The sequence below is a fragment of the Triturus cristatus genome, chromosome 4_1 (assembly GCF_964204655.1).
Source record: "Triturus cristatus chromosome 4_1, aTriCri1.1, whole genome shotgun sequence".
In the NCBI taxonomy this organism is placed as follows: Eukaryota; Metazoa; Chordata; class Amphibia; order Caudata; family Salamandridae; genus Triturus; species Triturus cristatus.
In genome coordinates this window covers 106,422,926-106,437,499 of record NC_140585.1, presented here as the reverse complement: position 1 = coordinate 106,437,499, position 14,574 = coordinate 106,422,926, and the positions used below count along the sequence as shown (strand labels likewise).

The 14,574-nt window shown below is 44.6% G+C and overlaps 27 non-coding genes across 27 annotated transcripts; all 27 read left to right on the top strand.

The window, feature by feature from the left end:
- Positions 1 to 96: 96 nt before the first annotated feature.
- Positions 97 to 168, top strand: TRNAA-CGC (transfer RNA alanine (anticodon CGC)). Its single transcript has one exon. It is a non-coding gene; the product is annotated as a tRNA-Ala (tRNA).
- A 1,269-nt stretch (positions 169 to 1,437) lies between these two features.
- Positions 1,438 to 1,523, top strand: TRNAY-GUA (transfer RNA tyrosine (anticodon GUA)). Its single transcript is given in 2 exon segments — positions 1,438 to 1,474; positions 1,488 to 1,523. It is a non-coding gene; the product is annotated as a tRNA-Tyr (tRNA).
- A 129-nt stretch (positions 1,524 to 1,652) lies between these two features.
- On the top strand, positions 1,653 to 1,724 carry TRNAA-CGC (transfer RNA alanine (anticodon CGC)). Its single transcript has one exon. It is a non-coding gene; the product is annotated as a tRNA-Ala (tRNA).
- A 429-nt stretch (positions 1,725 to 2,153) lies between these two features.
- On the top strand, positions 2,154 to 2,225 carry TRNAA-UGC (transfer RNA alanine (anticodon UGC)). The gene has a single exon. It is a non-coding gene; the product is annotated as a tRNA-Ala (tRNA).
- Positions 2,226 to 2,993: 768 nt separating this feature from the next.
- On the top strand, positions 2,994 to 3,079 carry TRNAY-GUA (transfer RNA tyrosine (anticodon GUA)). The gene is given in 2 exon segments: positions 2,994 to 3,030; positions 3,044 to 3,079. It is a non-coding gene; the product is annotated as a tRNA-Tyr (tRNA).
- Positions 3,080 to 3,208: 129 nt separating this feature from the next.
- TRNAA-CGC (transfer RNA alanine (anticodon CGC)) lies at positions 3,209 to 3,280 on the top strand. Its single transcript has one exon. It is a non-coding gene; the product is annotated as a tRNA-Ala (tRNA).
- Positions 3,281 to 3,709: 429 nt separating this feature from the next.
- On the top strand, positions 3,710 to 3,781 carry TRNAA-UGC (transfer RNA alanine (anticodon UGC)). The gene has a single exon. It is a non-coding gene; the product is annotated as a tRNA-Ala (tRNA).
- A 768-nt stretch (positions 3,782 to 4,549) lies between these two features.
- On the top strand, positions 4,550 to 4,635 carry TRNAY-GUA (transfer RNA tyrosine (anticodon GUA)). Its single transcript is given in 2 exon segments — positions 4,550 to 4,586; positions 4,600 to 4,635. It is a non-coding gene; the product is annotated as a tRNA-Tyr (tRNA).
- Positions 4,636 to 4,764: 129 nt separating this feature from the next.
- Positions 4,765 to 4,836, top strand: TRNAA-CGC (transfer RNA alanine (anticodon CGC)). The gene has a single exon. It is a non-coding gene; the product is annotated as a tRNA-Ala (tRNA).
- Positions 4,837 to 5,265: 429 nt separating this feature from the next.
- TRNAA-UGC (transfer RNA alanine (anticodon UGC)) lies at positions 5,266 to 5,337 on the top strand. The gene has a single exon. It is a non-coding gene; the product is annotated as a tRNA-Ala (tRNA).
- A 768-nt stretch (positions 5,338 to 6,105) lies between these two features.
- TRNAY-GUA (transfer RNA tyrosine (anticodon GUA)) lies at positions 6,106 to 6,191 on the top strand. Its single transcript is given in 2 exon segments — positions 6,106 to 6,142; positions 6,156 to 6,191. It is a non-coding gene; the product is annotated as a tRNA-Tyr (tRNA).
- Positions 6,192 to 6,320: 129 nt separating this feature from the next.
- TRNAA-CGC (transfer RNA alanine (anticodon CGC)) lies at positions 6,321 to 6,392 on the top strand. Its single transcript has one exon. It is a non-coding gene; the product is annotated as a tRNA-Ala (tRNA).
- Positions 6,393 to 6,821: 429 nt separating this feature from the next.
- On the top strand, positions 6,822 to 6,893 carry TRNAA-UGC (transfer RNA alanine (anticodon UGC)). The gene has a single exon. It is a non-coding gene; the product is annotated as a tRNA-Ala (tRNA).
- A 768-nt stretch (positions 6,894 to 7,661) lies between these two features.
- TRNAY-GUA (transfer RNA tyrosine (anticodon GUA)) lies at positions 7,662 to 7,747 on the top strand. Its single transcript is given in 2 exon segments — positions 7,662 to 7,698; positions 7,712 to 7,747. It is a non-coding gene; the product is annotated as a tRNA-Tyr (tRNA).
- Positions 7,748 to 7,876: 129 nt separating this feature from the next.
- On the top strand, positions 7,877 to 7,948 carry TRNAA-CGC (transfer RNA alanine (anticodon CGC)). Its single transcript has one exon. It is a non-coding gene; the product is annotated as a tRNA-Ala (tRNA).
- A 429-nt stretch (positions 7,949 to 8,377) lies between these two features.
- On the top strand, positions 8,378 to 8,449 carry TRNAA-UGC (transfer RNA alanine (anticodon UGC)). The gene has a single exon. It is a non-coding gene; the product is annotated as a tRNA-Ala (tRNA).
- Positions 8,450 to 9,217: 768 nt separating this feature from the next.
- Positions 9,218 to 9,303, top strand: TRNAY-GUA (transfer RNA tyrosine (anticodon GUA)). The gene is given in 2 exon segments: positions 9,218 to 9,254; positions 9,268 to 9,303. It is a non-coding gene; the product is annotated as a tRNA-Tyr (tRNA).
- A 129-nt stretch (positions 9,304 to 9,432) lies between these two features.
- Positions 9,433 to 9,504, top strand: TRNAA-CGC (transfer RNA alanine (anticodon CGC)). The gene has a single exon. It is a non-coding gene; the product is annotated as a tRNA-Ala (tRNA).
- A 429-nt stretch (positions 9,505 to 9,933) lies between these two features.
- TRNAA-UGC (transfer RNA alanine (anticodon UGC)) lies at positions 9,934 to 10,005 on the top strand. Its single transcript has one exon. It is a non-coding gene; the product is annotated as a tRNA-Ala (tRNA).
- A 768-nt stretch (positions 10,006 to 10,773) lies between these two features.
- Positions 10,774 to 10,859, top strand: TRNAY-GUA (transfer RNA tyrosine (anticodon GUA)). The gene is given in 2 exon segments: positions 10,774 to 10,810; positions 10,824 to 10,859. It is a non-coding gene; the product is annotated as a tRNA-Tyr (tRNA).
- Positions 10,860 to 10,988: 129 nt separating this feature from the next.
- TRNAA-CGC (transfer RNA alanine (anticodon CGC)) lies at positions 10,989 to 11,060 on the top strand. Its single transcript has one exon. It is a non-coding gene; the product is annotated as a tRNA-Ala (tRNA).
- A 429-nt stretch (positions 11,061 to 11,489) lies between these two features.
- Positions 11,490 to 11,561, top strand: TRNAA-UGC (transfer RNA alanine (anticodon UGC)). Its single transcript has one exon. It is a non-coding gene; the product is annotated as a tRNA-Ala (tRNA).
- Positions 11,562 to 12,329: 768 nt separating this feature from the next.
- On the top strand, positions 12,330 to 12,415 carry TRNAY-GUA (transfer RNA tyrosine (anticodon GUA)). The gene is given in 2 exon segments: positions 12,330 to 12,366; positions 12,380 to 12,415. It is a non-coding gene; the product is annotated as a tRNA-Tyr (tRNA).
- A 129-nt stretch (positions 12,416 to 12,544) lies between these two features.
- Positions 12,545 to 12,616, top strand: TRNAA-CGC (transfer RNA alanine (anticodon CGC)). Its single transcript has one exon. It is a non-coding gene; the product is annotated as a tRNA-Ala (tRNA).
- A 429-nt stretch (positions 12,617 to 13,045) lies between these two features.
- Positions 13,046 to 13,117, top strand: TRNAA-UGC (transfer RNA alanine (anticodon UGC)). The gene has a single exon. It is a non-coding gene; the product is annotated as a tRNA-Ala (tRNA).
- A 768-nt stretch (positions 13,118 to 13,885) lies between these two features.
- Positions 13,886 to 13,971, top strand: TRNAY-GUA (transfer RNA tyrosine (anticodon GUA)). The gene is given in 2 exon segments: positions 13,886 to 13,922; positions 13,936 to 13,971. It is a non-coding gene; the product is annotated as a tRNA-Tyr (tRNA).
- A 129-nt stretch (positions 13,972 to 14,100) lies between these two features.
- TRNAA-CGC (transfer RNA alanine (anticodon CGC)) lies at positions 14,101 to 14,172 on the top strand. Its single transcript has one exon. It is a non-coding gene; the product is annotated as a tRNA-Ala (tRNA).
- Positions 14,173 to 14,574: the final 402 nt, after the last annotated feature.

Here is a 14,574-nt window from a genome sequence, read left to right as displayed (position 1 = left end):
ATTCAAACAATACCTTCCATTGATTATGATCGAGACTTTGCAGTCCCTGGGTTTCAGGGATTCCTTGCATCCATCAAACAGCTCGAGGGCAAAAGTGGGGATGTAGCTCAGTGGTAGAGCGCATGCTTCGCATGTATGAGGTCCCGGGTTCAATCCCCGGCATCTCCAGGAGCCTCTGTTCCTTATCTTGGCTTTTTTCCAGAAGGCTAGCCTGCCATCATGCAGAAAGAAGAAGTTTGTCATGCAGTTGGGGTGAGAGCCCCACTTAAATAGTCAGACATTTGCTTTGGAAAAATCTTTGAACTAGGCATAGTTTGCGCATTTCAAGAAAATCGGAGAATTTTGCATTCCAAAAGAAGGAAATAAATGCCCTCTCTGAGGAACGAACTCAGGACCTTCAGATTATGAGACTGACGCGCTGCCTACTGCGCTAAGAAGGCTGTATATAGGCATCTGTACATAAGACCATGAAGATCATCCAGGTACAAGGCTGAAGGATTTTCCTGACTGACATTGTATACTGCAGAGTCGAATGGGGTGATGTGGCCGTCGGTTCAATGCAGGGTTTCCAATCATACAGTCAAACCTTGCAGAAGTGGGGATGTAGCTCAGTGGTAGAGCGCATGCTTTGCATGTATGAGGCCCCGGGTTCAATCCCCGGCATCTCCGGACTTTTGCCATGCTTACCTTGGATTTTGGGCCGAAAGCTAGGCTGGCATCATGATGAAGGAAGAGATATGTCCTCCAACCGGGATGAGGACCCCGCTTAATCTGTCAGACGTTTGCCTTGAAAAATCCCATGAAATGGGGCTATCTCATTTTTGATGATTATAGATCAAAAGAATCCTACTTGTTGAAGACATCAAAGTGATGATTCATCTTGACAACCATAATGCTTTGATGATAGAAATCTGTCGCATCTCTCTTGATCATTGGTAAGGGTTCTTCTTCTAAACCAGAGACTCTTTACAGTAGCTTTTAGAAAAACGGAATATTTTGTTTATCTCAATCACCTTCAATCTACAGATTTTTCCGTTCTCTTTCCTTTTGAAAATGCATCCAAAATGCACGTTCTTGATGCTGGGTGCGTAGTAATGACTCCCATAACTTTCTGTCATTTCTTTCATGGTTCCGCGCAGCCATCCATTTGCCACCAATGCTGCCCAAGGTCTTTGTATCAAAGTTCCTTTCCTTTCTGTAAAATTGAAATTTGGAGCACCCCTGCTTATCCCCAAGCCAAGACAGAACATGAACTTTGGTCTGAAATCCTCCTTTGGGGTGATAAGACGTACCTTACAGTGTGCTCTAAGAACTGGTGACTTTGAGAGGGAGCTGCAGGTAATGTTCATGATTTTCATCGATCTGCTCCTGATCCCCACCCCCACAACCTTTCTTGAGCGAGAGATAATTACAGCGCTGAAAGATACTTCAGCCACTCCTTCGATAGCTCAGTTGGTAGAGCGGAGGACTGTAGCATAAAGTCAGACATCCTTAGGTCGCTGGTTCAAATCCGGCTCGAAGGATTTTTTGCTTCGATTTCCATATCTTTCACTTTTATTCAAACAATACCTTCCATTGATTATGATCGAGACTTTGCAGTCCCTGGGTTTCAGGGATTCCTTGCATCCATCAAACAGCTCGAGTGCAAAAGTGGGGATGTAGCTCAGTGGTAGAGCGCATGCTTCGCATGTATGAGGTCCCGGGTTCAATCCCCGGCATCTCCAGGAGCCTCTGTTCCTTATCTTGGCTTTTTTCCAGAAGGCTAGCCTGCCATCATGCAGAAAGAAGAAGTTTGTCATGCAGTTGGGGTGAGAGCCCCACTTAAATAGTCAGACATTTGCTTTGGAAAAATCTTTGAACTAGGCATAGTTTGCGCATTTCAAGAAAATCGGAGAATTTTGCATTCCAAAAGAAGGAAATAAATGCCCTCTCTGAGGATCGAACTCAGGACCTTCAGATTATGAGACTGACGCGCTGCCTACTGCGCTAAGAAGGCTGTATATAGGCATCTGTACATAAGACCATGAAGATCATCCAGGTACAAGGCTGAAGGATTTTCCTGACTGACATTGTATACTGCAGAGTCGAATGGGGTGATGTGGCCGTCGGTTCAATGCAGGGTTTCCAATCATACAGTCAAACCTTGCAGAAGTGGGGATGTAGCTCAGTGGTAGAGCGCATGCTTTGCATGTATGAGGCCCCGGGTTCAATCCCCGGCATCTCCAGACTTTTGCCATGCTTACCTTGGATTTTGGGCCGAAAGCTAGGCTGGCATCATGATGAAGGAAGAGATATGTCCTCCAACCGGGATGAGGACCCCGCTTAATCTGTCAGACGTTTGCCTTGAAAAATCCCATGAAATGGGGCTATCTCATTTTTGATGATTATAGATCAAAAGAATCCTACTTGTTGAAGACATCAAAGTGATGATTCATCTTGACAACCATAATGCTTTGATGATAGAAATCTGTCGCATCTCTCTTGATCATTGGTAAGGGTTCTTCTTCTAAACCAGAGACTCTTTACAGTAGCTTTTAGAAAAACGGAATATTTTGTTTATCTCAATCACCTTCAATCTACAGATTTTTCCGTTCTCTTTCCTTTTGAAAATGCATCCAAAATGCACGTTCTTGATGCTGGGTGCGTAGTAATGACTCCCATAACTTTCTGTCATTTCTTTCATGGTTCCGCGCAGCCATCCATTTGCCACCAATGCTGCCCAAGGTCTTTGTATCAAAGTTCCTTTCCTTTCTGTAAAATTGAAATTTGGAGCACCCCTGCTTATCCCCAAGCCAAGACAGAACATGAACTTTGGTCTGAAATCCTCCTTTGGGGTGATAAGACGTACCTTACAGTGTGCTCTAAGAACTGGTGACTTTGAGAGGGAGCTGCAGGTAATGTTCATGATTTTCATCGATCTGCTCCTGATCCCCACCCCCACAACCTTTCTTGAGCGAGAGATAATTACAGCGCTGAAAGATACTTCAGCCACTCCTTCGATAGCTCAGTTGGTAGAGCGGAGGACTGTAGCATAAAGTCAGACATCCTTAGGTCGCTGGTTCAAATCCGGCTCGAAGGATTTTTTGCTTCGATTTCCATATCTTTCACTTTTATTCAAACAATACCTTCCATTGATTATGATCGAGACTTTGCAGTCCCTGGGTTTCAGGGATTCCTTGCATCCATCAAACAGCTCGAGTGCAAAAGTGGGGATGTAGCTCAGTGGTAGAGCGCATGCTTCGCATGTATGAGGTCCCGGGTTCAATCCCCGGCATCTCCAGGAGCCTCTGTTCCTTATCTTGGCTTTTTTCCAGAAGGCTAGCCTGCCATCATGCAGAAAGAAGAAGTTTGTCATGCAGTTGGGGTGAGAGCCCCACTTAAATAGTCAGACATTTGCTTTGGAAAAATCTTTGAACTAGGCATAGTTTGCGCATTTCAAGAAAATCGGAGAATTTTGCATTCCAAAAGAAGGAAATAAATGCCCTCTCTGAGGATCGAACTCAGGACCTTCAGATTATGAGACTGACGCGCTGCCTACTGCGCTAAGAAGGCTGTATATAGGCATCTGTACATAAGACCATGAAGATCATCCAGGTACAAGGCTGAAGGATTTTCCTGACTGACATTGTATACTGCAGAGTCGAATGGGGTGATGTGGCCGTCGGTTCAATGCAGGGTTTCCAATCATACAGTCAAACCTTGCAGAAGTGGGGATGTAGCTCAGTGGTAGAGCGCATGCTTTGCATGTATGAGGCCCCGGGTTCAATCCCCGGCATCTCCAGACTTTTGCCATGCTTACCTTGGATTTTGGGCCGAAAGCTAGGCTGGCATCATGATGAAGGAAGAGATATGTCCTCCAACCGGGATGAGGACCCCGCTTAATCTGTCAGACGTTTGCCTTGAAAAATCCCATGAAATGGGGCTATCTCATTTTTGATGATTATAGATCAAAAGAATCCTACTTGTTGAAGACATCAAAGTGATGATTCATCTTGACAACCATAATGCTTTGATGATAGAAATCTGTTGCATCTCTCTTGATCATTGGTAAGGGTTCTTCTTCTAAACCAGAGACTCTTTACAGTAGCTTTTAGAAAAACGGAATATTTTGTTTATCTCAATCACCTTCAATCTACAGATTTTTCCGTTCTCTTTCCTTTTGAAAATGCATCCAAAATGCACGTTCTTGATGCTGGGTGCGTAGTAATGACTCCCATAACTTTCTGTCATTTCTTTCATGGTTCCGCGCAGCCATCCATTTGCCACCAATGCTGCCCAAGGTCTTTGTATCAAAGTTCCTTTCCTTTCTGTAAAATTGAAATTTGGAGCACCCCTGCTTATCCCCAAGCCAAGACAGAACATGAACTTTGGTCTGAAATCCTCCTTTGGGGTGATAAGACGTACCTTACAGTGTGCTCTAAGAACTGGTGACTTTGAGAGGGAGCTGCAGGTAATGTTCATGATTTTCATCGATCTGCTCCTGATCCCCACCCCCACAACCTTTCTTGAGCGAGAGATAATTACAGCGCTGAAAGATACTTCAGCCACTCCTTCGATAGCTCAGTTGGTAGAGCGGAGGACTGTAGCATAAAGTCAGACATCCTTAGGTCGCTGGTTCAAATCCGGCTCGAAGGATTTTTTGCTTCGATTTCCATATATTTCACTTTTATTCAAACAATACCTTCCATTGATTATGATCGAGACTTTGCAGTCCCTGGGTTTCAGGGATTCCTTGCATCCATCAAACAGCTCGAGGGCAAAAGTGGGGATGTAGCTCAGTGGTAGAGCGCATGCTTCGCATGTATGAGGTCCCGGGTTCAATCCCCGGCATCTCCAGGAGCCTCTGTTCCTTATCTTGGCTTTTTTCCAGAAGGCTAGCCTGCCATCATGCAGAAAGAAGAAGTTTGTCATGCAGTTGGGGTGAGAGCCCCACTTAAATAGTCAGACATTTGCTTTGGAAAAATCTTTGAACTAGGCATAGTTTGCGCATTTCAAGAAAATCGGAGAATTTTGCATTCCAAAAGAAGGAAATAAATGCCCTCTCTGAGGATCGAACTCAGGACCTTCAGATTATGAGACTGACGCGCTGCCTACTGCGCTAAGAAGACTGTATATAGGCATCTGTACATAAGACCATGAAGATCATCCAGGTACAAGGCTGAAGGATTTTCCTGACTGACATTGTATACTGCAGAGTCGAATGGGGTGATGTGGCCGTCGGTTCAATGCAGGGTTTCCAATCATACAGTCAAACCTTGCAGAAGTGGGGATGTAGCTCAGTGGTAGAGCGCATGCTTTGCATGTATGAGGCCCCGGGTTCAATCCCCGGCATCTCCAGACTTTTGCCATGCTTACCTTGGATTTTGGGCCGAAAGCTAGGCTGGCATCATGATGAAGGAAGAGATATGTCCTCCAACCGGGATGAGGACCCCGCTTAATCTGTCAGACGTTTGCCTTGAAAAATCCCATGAAATGGGGCTATCTCATTTTTGATGATTATAGATCAAAAGAATCCTACTTGTTGAAGACATCAAAGTGATGATTCATCTTGACAACCATAATGCTTTGATGATAGAAATCTGTCGCATCTCTCTTGATCATTGGTAAGGGTTCTTCTTCTAAACCAGAGACTCTTTACAGTAGCTTTTAGAAAAACGGAATATTTTGTTTATCTCAATCACCTTCAATCTACAGATTTTTCCGTTCTCTTTCCTTTTGAAAATGCATCCAAAATGCACGTTCTTGATGCTGGGTGCGTAGTAATGACTCCCATAACTTTCTGTCATTTCTTTCATGGTTCCGCGCAGCCATCCATTTGCCACCAATGCTGCCCAAGGTCTTTGTATCAAAGTTCCTTTCCTTTCTGTAAAATTGAAATTTGGAGCACCCCTGCTTATCCCCAAGCCAAGACAGAACATGAACTTTGGTCTGAAATCCTCCTTTGGGGTGATAAGACGTACCTTACAGTGTGCTCTAAGAACTGGTGACTTTGAGAGGGAGCTGCAGGTAATGTTCATGATTTTCATCGATCTGCTCCTGATCCCCACCCCCACAACCTTTCTTGAGCGAGAGATAATTACAGCGCTGAAAGATACTTCAGCCACTCCTTCGATAGCTCAGTTGGTAGAGCGGAGGACTGTAGCATAAAGTCAGACATCCTTAGGTCGCTGGTTCAAATCCGGCTCGAAGGATTTTTTGCTTCGATTTCCATATCTTTCACTTTTATTCAAACAATACCTTCCATTGATTATGATCGAGACTTTGCAGTCCCTGGGTTTCAGGGATTCCTTGCATCCATCAAACAGCTCGAGTGCAAAAGTGGGGATGTAGCTCAGTGGTAGAGCGCATGCTTCGCATGTATGAGGTCCCGGGTTCAATCCCCGGCATCTCCAGGAGCCTCTGTTCCTTATCTTGGCTTTTTTCCAGAAGGCTAGCCTGCCATCATGCAGAAAGAAGAAGTTTGTCATGCAGTTGGGGTGAGAGCCCCACTTAAATAGTCAGACATTTGCTTTGGAAAAATCTTTGAACTAGGCATAGTTTGCGCATTTCAAGAAAATCGGAGAATTTTGCATTCCAAAAGAAGGAAATAAATGCCCTCTCTGAGGATCGAACTCAGGACCTTCAGATTATGAGACTGACGCGCTGCCTACTGCACTAAGAAGGCTGTATATAGGCATCTGTACATAAGACCATGAAGATCATCCAGGTACAAGGCTGAAGGATTTTCCTGACTGACATTGTATACTGCAGAGTCGAATGGGGTGATGTGGCCGTCGGTTCAATGCAGGGTTTCCAATCATACAGTCAAACCTTGCAGAAGTGGGGATGTAGCTCAGTGGTAGAGCGCATGCTTTGCATGTATGAGGCCCCGGGTTCAATCCCCGGCATCTCCAGACTTTTGCCATGCTTACCTTGGATTTTGGGCCGAAAGCTAGGCTGGCATCATGATGAAGGAAGAGATATGTCCTCCAACCGGGATGAGGACCCCGCTTAATCTGTCAGACGTTTGCCTTGAAAAATCCCATGAAATGGGGCTATCTCATTTTTGATGATTATAGATCAAAAGAATCCTACTTGTTGAAGACATCAAAGTGATGATTCATCTTGACAACCATAATGCTTTGATGATAGAAATCTGTCGCATCTCTCTTGATCATTGGTAAGGGTTCTTCTTCTAAACCAGAGACTCTTTACAGTAGCTTTTAGAAAAACGGAATATTTTGTTTATCTCAATCACCTTCAATCTACAGATTTTTCCGTTCTCTTTCCTTTTGAAAATGCATCCAAAATGCACGTTCTTGATGCTGGGTGCGTAGTAATGACTCCCATAACTTTCTGTCATTTCTTTCATGGTTCCGCGCAGCCATCCATTTGCCACCAATGCTGCCCAAGGTCTTTGTATCAAAGTTCCTTTCCTTTCTGTAAAATTGAAATTTGGAGCACCCCTGCTTATCCCCAAGCCAAGACAGAACATGAACTTTGGTCTGAAATCCTCCTTTGGGGTGATAAGACGTACCTTACAGTGTGCTCTAAGAACTGGTGACTTTGAGAGGGAGCTGCAGGTAATGTTCATGATTTTCATCGATCTGCTCCTGATCCCCACCCCCACAACCTTTCTTGAGCGAGAGATAATTACAGCGCTGAAAGATACTTCAGCCACTCCTTCGATAGCTCAGTTGGTAGAGCGGAGGACTGTAGCATAAAGTCAGACATCCTTAGGTCGCTGGTTCAAATCCGGCTCGAAGGATTTTTTGCTTCGATTTCCATATCTTTCACTTTTATTCAAACAATACCTTCCATTGATTATGATCGAGACTTTGCAGTCCCTGGGTTTCAGGGATTCCTTGCATCCATCAAACAGCTCGAGTGCAAAAGTGGGGATGTAGCTCAGTGGTAGAGCGCATGCTTCGCATGTATGAGGTCCCGGGTTCAATCCCCGGCATCTCCAGGAGCCTCTGTTCCTTATCTTGGCTTTTTTCCAGAAGGCTAGCCTGCCATCATGCAGAAAGAAGAAGTTTGTCATGCAGTTGGGGTGAGAGCCCCACTTAAATAGTCAGACATTTGCTTTGGAAAAATCTTTGAACTAGGCATAGTTTGCGCATTTCAAGAAAATCGGAGAATTTTGCATTCCAAAAGAAGGAAATAAATGCCCTCTCTGAGGATCGAACTCAGGACCTTCAGATTATGAGACTGACGCGCTGCCTACTGCGCTAAGAAGGCTGTATATAGGCATCTGTACATAAGACCATGAAGATCATCCAGGTACAAGGCTGAAGGATTTTCCTGACTGACATTGTATACTGCAGAGTCGAATGGGGTGATGTGGCCGTCGGTTCAATGCAGGGTTTCCAATCATACAGTCAAACCTTGCAGAAGTGGGGATGTAGCTCAGTGGTAGAGCGCATGCTTTGCATGTATGAGGCCCCGGGTTCAATCCCCGGCATCTCCAGACTTTTGCCATGCTTACCTTGGATTTTGGGCCGAAAGCTAGGCTGGCATCATGATGAAGGAAGAGATATGTCCTCCAACCGGGATGAGGACCCCGCTTAATCTGTCAGACGTTTGCCTTGAAAAATCCCATGAAATGGGGCTATCTCATTTTTGATGATTATAGATCAAAAGAATCCTACTTGTTGAAGACATCAAAGTGATGATTCATCTTGACAACCATAATGCTTTGATGATAGAAATCTGTTGCATCTCTCTTGATCATTGGTAAGGGTTCTTCTTCTAAACCAGAGACTCTTTACAGTAGCTTTTAGAAAAACTGAATATTTTGTTTATCTCAATCACCTTCAATCTACAGATTTTTCCGTTCTCTTTCCTTTTGAAAATGCATCCAAAATGCACGTTCTTGATGCTGGGTGCGTAGTAATGACTCCCATAACTTTCTGTCATTTCTTTCATGGTTCCGCGCAGCCATCCATTTGCCACCAATGCTGCCCAAGGTCTTTGTATCAAAGTTCCTTTCCTTTCTGTAAAATTGAAATTTGGAGCACCCCTGCTTATCCCCAAGCCAAGACAGAACATGAACTTTGGTCTGAAATCCTCCTTTGGGGTGATAAGACGTACCTTACAGTGTGCTCTAAGAACTGGTGACTTTGAGAGGGAGCTGCAGGTAATGTTCATGATTTTCATCGATCTGCTCCTGATCCCCACCCCCACAACCTTTCTTGAGCGAGAGATAATTACAGCGCTGAAAGATACTTCAGCCACTCCTTCGATAGCTCAGTTGGTAGAGCGGAGGACTGTAGCATAAAGTCAGACATCCTTAGGTCGCTGGTTCAAATCCGGCTCGAAGGATTTTTTGCTTCGATTTCCATATCTTTCACTTTTATTCAAACAATACCTTCCATTGATTATGATCGAGACTTTGCAGTCCCTGGGTTTCAGGGATTCCTTGCATCCATCAAACAGCTCGAGTGCAAAAGTGGGGATGTAGCTCAGTGGTAGAGCGCATGCTTCGCATGTATGAGGTCCCGGGTTCAATCCCCGGCATCTCCAGGAGCCTCTGTTCCTTATCTTGGCTTTTTTCCAGAAGGCTAGCCTGCCATCATGCAGAAAGAAGAAGTTTGTCATGCAGTTGGGGTGAGAGCCCCACTTAAATAGTCAGACATTTGCTTTGGAAAAATCTTTGAACTAGGCATAGTTTGCGCATTTCAAGAAAATCGGAGAATTTTGCATTCCAAAAGAAGGAAATAAATGCCCTCTCTGAGGATCGAACTCAGGACCTTCAGATTATGAGACTGACGCGCTGCCTACTGCGCTAAGAAGGCTGTATATAGGCATCTGTACATAAGACCATGAAGATCATCCAGGTACAAGGCTGAAGGATTTTCCTGACTGACATTGTATACTGCAGAGTCGAATGGGGTGATGTGGCCGTCGGTTCAATGCAGGGTTTCCAATCATACAGTCAAACCTTGCAGAAGTGGGGATGTAGCTCAGTGGTAGAGCGCATGCTTTGCATGTATGAGGCCCCGGGTTCAATCCCCGGCATCTCCAGACTTTTGCCATGCTTACCTTGGATTTTGGGCCGAAAGCTAGGCTGGCATCATGATGAAGGAAGAGATATGTCCTCCAACCGGGATGAGGACCCCGCTTAATCTGTCAGACGTTTGCCTTGAAAAATCCCATGAAATGGGGCTATCTCATTTTTGATGATTATAGATCAAAAGAATCCTACTTGTTGAAGACATCAAAGTGATGATTCATCTTGACAACCATAATGCTTTGATGATAGAAATCTGTCGCATCTCTCTTGATCATTGGTAAGGGTTCTTCTTCTAAACCAGAGACTCTTTACAGTAGCTTTTAGAAAAACGGAATATTTTGTTTATCTCAATCACCTTCAATCTACAGATTTTTCCGTTCTCTTTCCTTTTGAAAATGCATCCAAAATGCACGTTCTTGATGCTGGGTGCGTAGTAATGACTCCCATAACTTTCTGTCATTTCTTTCATGGTTCCGCGCAGCCATCCATTTGCCACCAATGCTGCCCAAGGTCTTTGTATCAAAGTTCCTTTCCTTTCTGTAAAATTGAAATTTGGAGCACCCCTGCTTATCCCCAAGCCAAGACAGAACATGAACTTTGGTCTGAAATCCTCCTTTGGGGTGATAAGACGTACCTTACAGTGTGCTCTAAGAACTGGTGACTTTGAGAGGGAGCTGCAGGTAATGTTCATGATTTTCATCGATCTGCTCCTGATCCCCACCCCCACAACCTTTCTTGAGCGAGAGATAATTACAGCGCTGAAAGATACTTCAGCCACTCCTTCGATAGCTCAGTTGGTAGAGCGGAGGACTGTAGCATAAAGTCAGACATCCTTAGGTCGCTGGTTCAAATCCGGCTCGAAGGATTTTTTGCTTCGATTTCCATATCTTTCACTTTTATTCAAACAATACCTTCCATTGATTATGATCGAGACTTTGCAGTCCCTGGGTTTCAGGGATTCCTTGCATCCATCAAACAGCTCGAGTGCAAAAGTGGGGATGTAGCTCAGTGGTAGAGCGCATGCTTCGCATGTATGAGGTCCCGGGTTCAATCCCCGGCATCTCCAGGAGCCTCTGTTCCTTATCTTGGCTTTTTTCCAGAAGGCTAGCCTGCCATCATGCAGAAAGAAGAAGTTTGTCATGCAGTTGGGGTGAGAGCCCCACTTAAATAGTCAGACATTTGCTTTGGAAAAATCTTTGAACTAGGCATAGTTTGCGCATTTCAAGAAAATCGGAGAATTTTGCATTCCAAAAGAAGGAAATAAATGCCCTCTCTGAGGATCGAACTCAGGACCTTCAGATTATGAGACTGACGCGCTGCCTACTGCGCTAAGAAGGCTGTATATAGGCATCTGTACATAAGACCATGAAGATCATCCAGGTACAAGGCTGAAGGATTTTCCTGACTGACATTGTATACTGCAGAGTCGAATGGGGTGATGTGGCCGTCGGTTCAATGCAGGGTTTCCAATCATACAGTCAAACCTTGCAGAAGTGGGGATGTAGCTCAGTGGTAGAGCGCATGCTTTGCATGTATGAGGCCCCGGGTTCAATCCCCGGCATCTCCAGACTTTTGCCATGCTTACCTTGGATTTTGGGCCGAAAGCTAGGCTGGCATCATGATGAAGGAAGAGATATGTCCTCCAACCGGGATGAGGACCCCGCTTAATCTGTCAGACGTTTGCCTTGAAAAATCCCATGAAATGGGGCTATCTCATTTTTGATGATTATAGATCAAAAGAATCCTACTTGTTGAAGACATCAAAGTGATGATTCATCTTGACAACCATAATGCTTTGATGATAGAAATCTGTCGCATCTCTCTTGATCATTGGTAAGGGTTCTTCTTCTAAACCAGAGACTCTTTACAGTAGCTTTTAGAAAAACGGAATATTTTGTTTATCTCAATCACCTTCAATCTACAGATTTTTCCGTTCTCTTTCCTTTTGAAAATGCATCCAAAATGCACGTTCTTGATGCTGGGTGCGTAGTAATGACTCCCATAACTTTCTGTCATTTCTTTCATGGTTCCGCGCAGCCATCCATTTGCCACCAATGCTGCCCAAGGTCTTTGTATCAAAGTTCCTTTCCTTTCTGTAAAATTGAAATTTGGAGCACCCCTGCTTATCCCCAAGCCAAGACAGAACATGAACTTTGGTCTGAAATCCTCCTTTGGGGTGATAAGACGTACCTTACAGTGTGCTCTAAGAACTGGTGACTTTGAGAGGGAGCTGCAGGTAATGTTCATGATTTTCATCGATCTGCTCCTGATCCCCACCCCCACAACCTTTCTTGAGCGAGAGATAATTACAGCGCTGAAAGATACTTCAGCCACTCCTTCGATAGCTCAGTTGGTAGAGCGGAGGACTGTAGCATAAAGTCAGACATCCTTAGGTCGCTGGTTCAAATCCGGCTCGAAGGATTTTTTGCTTCGATTTCCATATCTTTCACTTTTATTCAAACAATACCTTCCATTGATTATGATCGAGACTTTGCAGTCCCTGGGTTTCAGGGATTCCTTGCATCCATCAAACAGCTCGAGTGCAAAAGTGGGGATGTAGCTCAGTGGTAGAGCGCATGCTTCGCATGTATGAGGTCCCGGGTTCAATCCCCGGCATCTCCAGGAGCCTCTGTTCCTTATCTTGGCTTTTTTCCAGAAGGCTAGCCTGCCATCATGCAGAAAGAAGAAGTTTGTCATGCAGTTGGGGTGAGAGCCCCACTTAAATAGTCAGACATTTGCTTTGGAAAAATCTTTGAACTAGGCATAGTTTGCGCATTTCAAGAAAATCGGAGAATTTTGCATTCCAAAAGAAGGAAATAAATGCCCTCTCTGAGGATCGAACTCAGGACCTTCAGATTATGAGACTGACGCGCTGCCTACTGCGCTAAGAAGGCTGTATATAGGCATCTGTACATAAGACCATGAAGATCATCCAGGTACAAGGCTGAAGGATTTTCCTGACTGACATTGTATACTGCAGAGTCGAATGGGGTGATGTGGCCGTCGGTTCAATGCAGGGTTTCCAATCATACAGTCAAACCTTGCAGAAGTGGGGATGTAGCTCAGTGGTAGAGCGCATGCTTTGCATGTATGAGGCCCCGGGTTCAATCCCCGGCATCTCCAGACTTTTGCCATGCTTACCTTGGATTTTGGGCCGAAAGCTAGGCTGGCATCATGATGAAGGAAGAGATATGTCCTCCAACCGGGATGAGGACCCCGCTTAATCTGTCAGACGTTTGCCTTGAAAAATCCCATGAAATGGGGCTATCTCATTTTTGATGATTATAGATCAAAAGAATCCTACTTGTTGAAGACATCAAAGTGATGATTCATCTTGACAACCATAATGCTTTGATGATAGAAATCTGTTGCATCTCTCTTGATCATTGGTAAGGGTTCTTCTTCTAAACCAGAGACTCTTTACAGTAGCTTTTAGAAAAACGGAATATTTTGTTTATCTCAATCACCTTCAATCTACAGATTTTTCCGTTCTCTTTCCTTTTGAAAATGCATCCAAAATGCACGTTCTTGATGCTGGGTGCGTAGTAATGACTCCCATAACTTTCTGTCATTTCTTTCATGGTTCCGCGCAGCCATCCATTTGCCACCAATGCTGCCCAAGGTCTTTGTATCAAAGTTCCTTTCCTTTCTGTAAAATTGAAATTTGGAGCACCCCTGCTTATCCCCAAGCCAAGACAGAACATGAACTTTGGTCTGAAATCCTCCTTTGGGGTGATAAGACGTACCTTACAGTGTGCTCTAAGAACTGGTGACTTTGAGAGGGAGCTGCAGGTAATGTTCATGATTTTCATCGATCTGCTCCTGATCCCCACCCCCACAACCTTTCTTGAGCGAGAGATAATTACAGCGCTGAAAGATACTTCAGCCACTCCTTCGATAGCTCAGTTGGTAGAGCGGAGGACTGTAGCATAAAGTCAGACATCCTTAGGTCGCTGGTTCAAATCCGGCTCGAAGGATTTTTTGCTTCGATTTCCATATATTTCACTTTTATTCAAACAATACCTTCCATTGATTATGATCGAGACTTTGCAGTCCCTGGGTTTCAGGGATTCCTTGCATCCATCAAACAGCTCGAGGGCAAAAGTGGGGATGTAGCTCAGTGGTAGAGCGCATGCTTCGCATGTATGAGGTCCCGGGTTCAATCCCCGGCATCTCCAGGAGCCTCTGTTCCTTATCTTGGCTTTTTTCCAGAAGGCTAGCCTGCCATCATGCAGAAAGAAGAAGTTTGTCATGCAGTTGGGGTGAGAGCCCCACTTAAATAGTCAGACATTTGCTTTGGAAAAATCTTTGAACTAGGCATAGTTTGCGCATTTCAAGAAAATCGGAGAATTTTGCATTCCAAAAGAAGGAAATAAATGCCCTCTCTGAGGATCGAACTCAGGACCTTCAGATTATGAGACTGACGCGCTGCCTACTGCGCTAAGAAGACTGTATATAGGCATCTGTACATAAGACCATGAAGATCATCCAGGTACAAGGCTGAAGGATTTTCCTGACTGACATTGTATACTGCAGAGTCGAATGGGGTGATGTGGCCGTCGGTTCAATGCAGGGTTTCC